Below are 7,322 nucleotides of genomic sequence, written 5' to 3' on the forward strand. Positions count from 1 at the left end.
GTCCTTCTTGAACTTTAGCCATAGAATCTTTCACTACTCCTGAATGATCGATGGAAAAACAACCTCCTCCTCCTCCTCCTCCTCCTCCTCCTCCTCCTCCTCCTTCTCCTTCTTCTTCTTCTCCTTCTAAGACATTTTCTTTATTTACATTTCAAATGCTATCCCAAAAGTCCCTCATACCCCGCCCCCACTCCCCAACCCACTCACTCCCACTTCTTGGCCCTGGTGTTCCCCTGTACTGAGGCATATAAATTTTGCAAGACAAAGGGGCCTTCCTTCCCAATGATGGCTGACTAGGCCATCTTCTGCTACATATGCAGCTAGAGACACGAGCTCTGGGGGTACTGATTAGTTCATATTGTTGTTCCACCTATAGGGTTGCAGACCCCTTCAGCTCCTTGGGTAAGTTCTCTAGCTCCTCCATTGGGGGCCCTGTGTTCCATCCAATAGATGACCATGAGCATCCACTTCTGTATTTGCCAGGCACTGACATAGCCTCACTTGAGACAGCTATATCAGGGTCCTTTCAGCAAAATCTTGCTGGCATATGCAATAGTGTCTGGGTTTGGTGGCTGATTATGGGATGGATCCACAGGTTTGGCAGTCTCTGGATGGTCATTCCCTCAGTCTCTGCTCTGAACTTTGTCTCTGTAACTCTGTCCATGGGCATTTTGTTCCCCCCTCTAAAAATGATTGAAGTATCCACACTTTTGTCTTCCTTCTTCTTGAGTTTCATGTCTTTTGCAAATTGTATCTTGCATATTCTGAGCTTCTGAGCTAATATCCACTTATCAGTGAGTGTATATCATGTGTGTTCTTCTGTGATTGGGTTACCTCACTTACAGTGATAGCCTCAAGATTCATCCATTTCTACAAGAATTCATGGATTCATTGTTTTTAATAGCTGAGTAGTAATTCATTGTGTAAATCTACCACATTTTCTGTATCCATTCTTTGGTTGAGAGACATTTGTCTTCTTTCTATCTTCTGCCTATTATAAATAATGTCACTATGAACATAGTGGAGAATGTGTCTGTATTACAAGTAGAAGCGTCTTCTGGGTATATGCCCATGAATGGCATTGCTGGGTTCTCAGGCCAATTTTTTGAGGAACCGCTAAACTGATTTCCAGAGTCATTTTACCAGCTTGCAATCCCACCTGCAATGGAGAAGTGTTCCTCTTACTATACGTCCTCACCACCATCTGCTGTCACCTGAAATTTGAAATATCCAGTAAAAAGATTCTGCATATACTAATTAATGCTGGAAATTAATACGGCAGCTGTATTTATTTATTTCATTTTGTCTCTTTTTATATTCTATAATGCTTTTTTTACAGTCCAGTCTTCATCCCCTTCCAGGTCTGCACCCTGAACTCTCCCATCCCATACCTCTCCCATTAGTCTCCAAGAGGATGGCCCCACATCCCCACCCACACCTCATCAGATCTTGCCGCTCCCTGGAGCCTCAAGTCCCTTGACGATTATGTGAAACTTGTGTCACTGAGGCCAGGCCAGGTCATCCTCTCTGGTGTATGTGTTGGATGCCTCATATCAGCTCATATATACTGTCTTGTTGCTGTCTTAGTGTCTGAGAGATCTTGGAGGTCCAGGTTACTTTTACAGGGTCTTTTTACAGGGTCACCCTCCTCCTCAACTTCTTCCAGCTTTTCTCTAATTCAATCACAGGGGACAAAAGCTTCTGTCTATTGGTTGGGTGTAAATATCTGCATCTGATTCTTTCAGCTGCTTGTTGGGTCTTGTGGAGGGCAGTTATTTTAGGTCCCTTTTTGTGAGCATTCCATAGCCTCAGTAATAGTGCCAGCCTCCCATTGAGCTGGATTTTGCTTTGGGCATGGACCTGGACAACTTTTTCCTAATGTTCTTCTCCTTTTTTCTCCCTGCAGTTCTTTCAGATAGGAACAATTATGTGTCAAAGTTTTGACGGGGATGGTACCCCATCTTTCACTTGATGCCCTTTCTCTTGGAGTTGGGCTCTACAAGTTCCCCCTCCTGCAGTATATCACTTCAATTGAGGTCCCTCCGTTTAAGTCCTGAGTATCTCTCACCTTTCAGGTCTCTGGTACATTCTAGAGGATCCCCCAAACTTGTAACTCCTGGGCTTGTCTGTTTCCATACTTTCTACTGGTCCGCAATCCCACCAGCAATGGGGGAATGCTCCTCTTTCTCCACATCCTAACCAACATGCGCTGTCACTTGATTTGCATTTCTGACCATTCACAACTTTGAACATTTCTTTAGATTCTATTCAGTCATTCAAGATTCCTGTTGTGAATTCTCTGTTTAGCACTATACCCCATTTTTTGATTGGGATGTTTGATTTTCTGGGTGGTTGGTTACATTCTTGAGTTCTTTCTATATTTTGTATATTAGCCCTCTATGGGATGTGGAGTTAGTAAAACTTTACTGCAAAATCTGGAGGTTGTTTAGGAAATCTCCCCCTGTGCCAATGAATCTCAGACTCTTTCCTACTTTTATTAAATTAGATTCCATGTACCTCATTTTATGTTGAGTTCCTTGATCCACTTGAACTTAAGGTTTATGTAAGGATACCACATCAGTTTTTCAAAGATCAAATGGCTGTAGAAGTGTCATTTTGTCTAACCCATTTTTCAGTTAGCTAATTTTTAAGACAGTACCATACTGTTTTTTTTTTTATTCTATACATCTGAAATTTAACAAGGAACTGGTAATGGAGATGCCTTTCAATATATATTTCTTATATTTTTATTGGTTATTTTATTTATTTACAATTAAAATGTTATCCCCTTTCACAGTTTCCCCTCCACAAAACTCTTATCCAAATCTTCTCACCACTGCTTCTTTGATGGCCTTCTTCCACACACCCACCCACTCCTGCCTACTGCCATAGCATTACCCAACATTGGGTCATTGAGTCTCCACAAGATCAAGGGCCTCCCATCCCACTGATGTCAGATAAGGCAACCTTCTGCTAAATATGCATCTGGAGCCATGTCTTTTAACTCTGGCATATGTATTTTAACTCTGGCATTTTCTTTTCTTTCTTTTCTTTTTCAGTTTTATTTCATCGTTTTTTATATACTTCATATTTTATCCCCTTCCCAGTCCACCCTCTGACTGTTCCACATCCCACCCCTTGTCTCCATGAAAATATCCTGACCCCCAAGCCCACCCCACCAGACCTCTCGACTACCTGGGGACTACAGTCTCTTAAGGGTTAGGTACATCTTCTCTGACTGAACCCAGACCTGGTAATTCTCTTCTGTATATGTGTTCGGGGCCACATATCAGCTGATGTATGCTGCCTGGTTGGTGGTCAAGGGTCTCTGAGATCTCCAGGATCCAGGTTAATTGAGACTGATGGTCCTCCTACAGGGCTGCCCCCTCCTTCTCCTTTTCTTCCAGCTTTTCCCTAATCCAATCACAGAGGACGGCAGCTTCTGCCCATTTGTTGGATGTAAATAACTGTATCTGAGGTTTTCAGCTGCTTGTTGGGTCTTTCAGAGGGCCATCTTCATAGGGTCCTTTTTGGAATTGTTAGCCTCACCTTGGAGTCTCACCTTGAGCAGGACTCTACTTTGGGCCTGTCATTGTACCTACTTTTCCTCAAGCTCTTCTCCACTTTTGTCTCTGCAGTTCTTTCATACAGGAACAATTTATGTGACAGAGTTTTCACTGAGGATGGCAACTCCATTTCTCACTAGATTCCCTGTCTTTCTTTAGGAGGTGGGCTCTAGAAGTTCCCTCTTCCCACTGTAGGATATTTCATCTAAGGTCCCTCCCTTTGAGTCAGGAGCATCTCTCACTGTCCAGGTCTCTGGTACATTGTGAAGTGTCCTCACACCTTGTTCTTTCTGAGATTCCCTGTTTCCATCCTCTGTGCTGGCCCTCAGGACCTCAGTCTTTTCCCCCTTCCACAAATACCTGATCATGTTCTCTTCTTCCACTCTCTGTTTCTTTTCCCACCCAGGATCTTTCCTCCCTCCTACACTCCCATGATTGCTTTCTTGTCCCTCTTAAGTGGGATTGAGGTAAACTCACTTGGGCCCTTTGGGTTGTTAAACTTTCTGAGTTCTGTCGACTGTATCTTGGGTATTTTGTACTTTTTTTTGGCTAATATCTAATTACTAGTAAATACATGCATATCCTTTTTGGTCTGACTTATCTCACTCAGGATGATATTTTCTAGTTTCATCCATTTGCCTACAAAACTCAGGATGTCCTCATTTTTCATACCTGAATACTACTCCATTGTATAAATCAACCACGTTTTCTATATCCATTCTTCTGTCTTGGAAAATCTGGGTTGTTTCCAGTTTCTGGCTATCACAAACAAGGCCACTATAAACATAGTGAAATAAGTGCCCCTGTGGTCTGGTGGGGCATCTTTTGGGTATATTCCCAAGAGTATTATTGCAGGATCTTCAAGTAGATTTATTTCCAATCTTCTGAGGAACCTCTAGATTGATTTCCAGAGTTGGTGTACCAGTTTGCAAACCCACCAGCAATGGAGGAGTGTTCCTCTTTCTCCACATCTTCACCAACATGTGCTGTCACCTGAGATTTTGATCTTAGCCATTCTGATTGGTATAAGGTGGAATCTCAGGGTCAGTTTGATTTGCATTTCTCTAATCACTCAGGACTTTGAACATTTCTTTACCTTCTTCTCAGCCATTCAATATTCCCCTGTTGTGAATTCTCAGTTTAATTCTATACCCCATTTTTGGATGGATTGTTTTTGTTTTTTGTTTTTTGTTTTTGTTTGTTTGGTTGGTTTTTTTTGGTGGTTAGTTTCTTGAGTTCTTTCTATATTTTGCATAATACCCCTCTGTTGGATTTGAGGTTAGTGAAGTTTTTTTTTTTTCTCAATCTGTAGATTGATGATTCGTCATATGGGCTATATACTTTGACTTACAGAAGCTTTCCAGTTTCATGCAGTCCCATTTATCAATTCTTGATCTTAGAGTGTGCCAATATAACTATGGCATTTCTAAGATTAATCTATTGCTTTACTGGACACATTTTCTCAGTCTTTGCTAATGTTTCCTTCTCCTATTTCCGTGATCATAATTCCCAGATTTGGTATTTTCTTGCTATCCCAAACCTATCGTTCTCCCTTCACATACAGTTTTGAGTTTCTCAATGCTTGTTACTGAACGATCCAATTCACCCTTACTTGGTCTTCTATCCACAACTTTCTGTTTGCAACGTCAATGTTGTTAGAGTGGTATTACACTGAGTTTTGTGTTTGTTTTATTAGGCTTTCCCTTCCAGAATATTTTCAGTTTGGGTTTTACTGAAAAAAATCACACTCTATTTTCTTTTTTTTTTAAATGAGAAGTCACAACCTTTATTGAAGAGCAAGTAAACATGGTAGGTATCCTATGTACAGGCGGCACATGGTGCCAACTGCATCTGCAGATGTAGCAGTCCATTGGAGGTATGCCTTTGTCACGGCCTTAGACAAATTCTGAACTAGTGCAGAGTTCAGCTGTGCCAGCGTGCTGATCTTAGCATGCTTAGATGCTGCATACTTGTTCTTGAAAGTCATGTGCTTTGTGAGGCCACAGTTCACCATGACTACATTCTTAGCCAGGTGCTGCATAACAGGAAGCAGGGAGTCTTCACTGTAGGATAGGTAGTGCTGCAGAGTTGGTGTCCATTCACCGTTGTCAAGAATTTTCAGCGCTAAGCAGAAAGCCCCAGCTGCAATTTGAGAAGGAGCAAAATGCACCATGTCGTAGTCCAGCATGGAGAGCTCCATGAGGTATTTGGCCAAAGTGTGCTGCTCGACGTCAACCTCTCCGACTTTAGATGCTCTACAGAGGAAGTGCAGAGGCAGAGGGCGACCCAGGCTGAAGTTCAGAACTCTGAGAATCTTCATCTCCATCTGTCTGATCTGGTGCTTAGTGTACGTGTTGTTAGTCACATAGGCGAAGTCACCTATTTCTGGAGGGTACATCTCCTCATATTTGCTTGCAATAAACATGGCCGTTACACCGACCAGCTGCAGCATCTTCTTGGGCACACAACTGTTCTGCATGAACCGATCAATAATGGACACAGTCATGTACATGGTCTCCTGAAGCAGCCTAAATTTCATCTGAACCTGTATTAGCCAGTCAATGAGGATAGCTCTCATGTTTCCAGTCACTTCACGACCCTGTAGGTATTTTGGTCTAACTGACTGCTCTTCCTCCAGTTGTCGGAGATAAGCATAGATATCTTTCACATATTCACTACAGAGGTTTGGGTCAGCTCCATCATCTGCGTCTACATCACTCACTGCAAGGATTACATCAGAGAAAGCCTGACACAGATACTCTTCTGCAGGCGCACATCCAGATGTTTCCATTGGGCTTGGAGAGGGATTATCAACCAAAATAGGTTCAGGAGAAAGCTTCTCTTCTCTAACATGTTCAAGTTCAGGTTCAGGCTCAGGCTCAGCAAGTTCCACCTCTGGTTCACACACAGGCACCTTCTCTACAGGTTTTGGTAGGGCTTTAACAGTACCTTTTCCAGTACCTAGTGTTTTTGCTTCCCTTTTCAGAGGCACTCTTGCCTGTAGCTCTTCGCTGACTTTATTACCAATGTCTCCAAGAGCAGTTCTCGGTCTCAGCCCGGGCTTGGAAGCAGCAGTAACTGTCACAGGCACACGCTTGGCGCCTGCCATACTGACCTTGGCCTTATTTTCTGCGTTAATTTTCGTGTTCCTAGTGACCCTGAGCGCCATGGCTCCTCCAAAATCAGAGGTTCCCCGATTCGAGAAGACACCCTAACCTCTGGCTATCCACAGCTAAACACTAACAGCCGTTCCTCCGCAGCACGCCGGGAGGAGTCTGCCGGGCTTAGGTTTCACACTCTATTTTCATATGTGAGTTTTACTTACATATTTAATTGTACTTGACTTTGTCTTCTTCAAGTACTTTGACTACATGTACAGTCACCCTTTGAAATCTTTGTAACTTCTTCTTCTTTTTTTTTTTTTTTTTTTTCATCAGCCAAAATAGTTTTATTAAAAGTTTCAATCTTGGCAAAAACAGCCCAGTTAAGAAGTTCATACTTTAGCTCCAGCTGTCTTTTTGGCTGAAATCATGATGCCTCTGGCTAGAGGTGAAGATCTAAAACATATTTTCTCTCTTGTTTTTAAGCAGAAGACAAAGCCTCAGATGCAGAATCTAACATAGCCTAAGGGAAGAAAAAGTTTCACAACTCTCATTGACAGTGGAAGAAGTGTCTTGAAAAACTTGTGGGTGATTAATGTGACAGCTGCACTTATTATCAGTCAGAAGCCCAAAGTGTTCACAAACACGAGAACTA

At 42.4% G+C, this 7,322-nt stretch overlaps 1 pseudogene across 1 annotated transcript; it reads right to left on the minus strand.

Annotated features, from left to right (window-relative positions):
* Positions 1-5,318: 5,318 nt before the first annotated feature.
* Ccnb1-ps lies at positions 5,319-6,852 on the minus strand (annotated as a pseudogene). Its single transcript, XR_882048.2, has one exon. The product of XR_882048.2 is annotated as a cyclin B1, pseudogene (transcript).
* Positions 6,853-7,322: the final 470 nt, after the last annotated feature.

This window comes from Mus musculus, chromosome 7, assembly GCF_000001635.26.
Source record: "Mus musculus strain C57BL/6J chromosome 7, GRCm38.p6 C57BL/6J".
Lineage (NCBI taxonomy): Eukaryota > Metazoa > Chordata > Mammalia > Rodentia > Muridae > Mus > Mus musculus.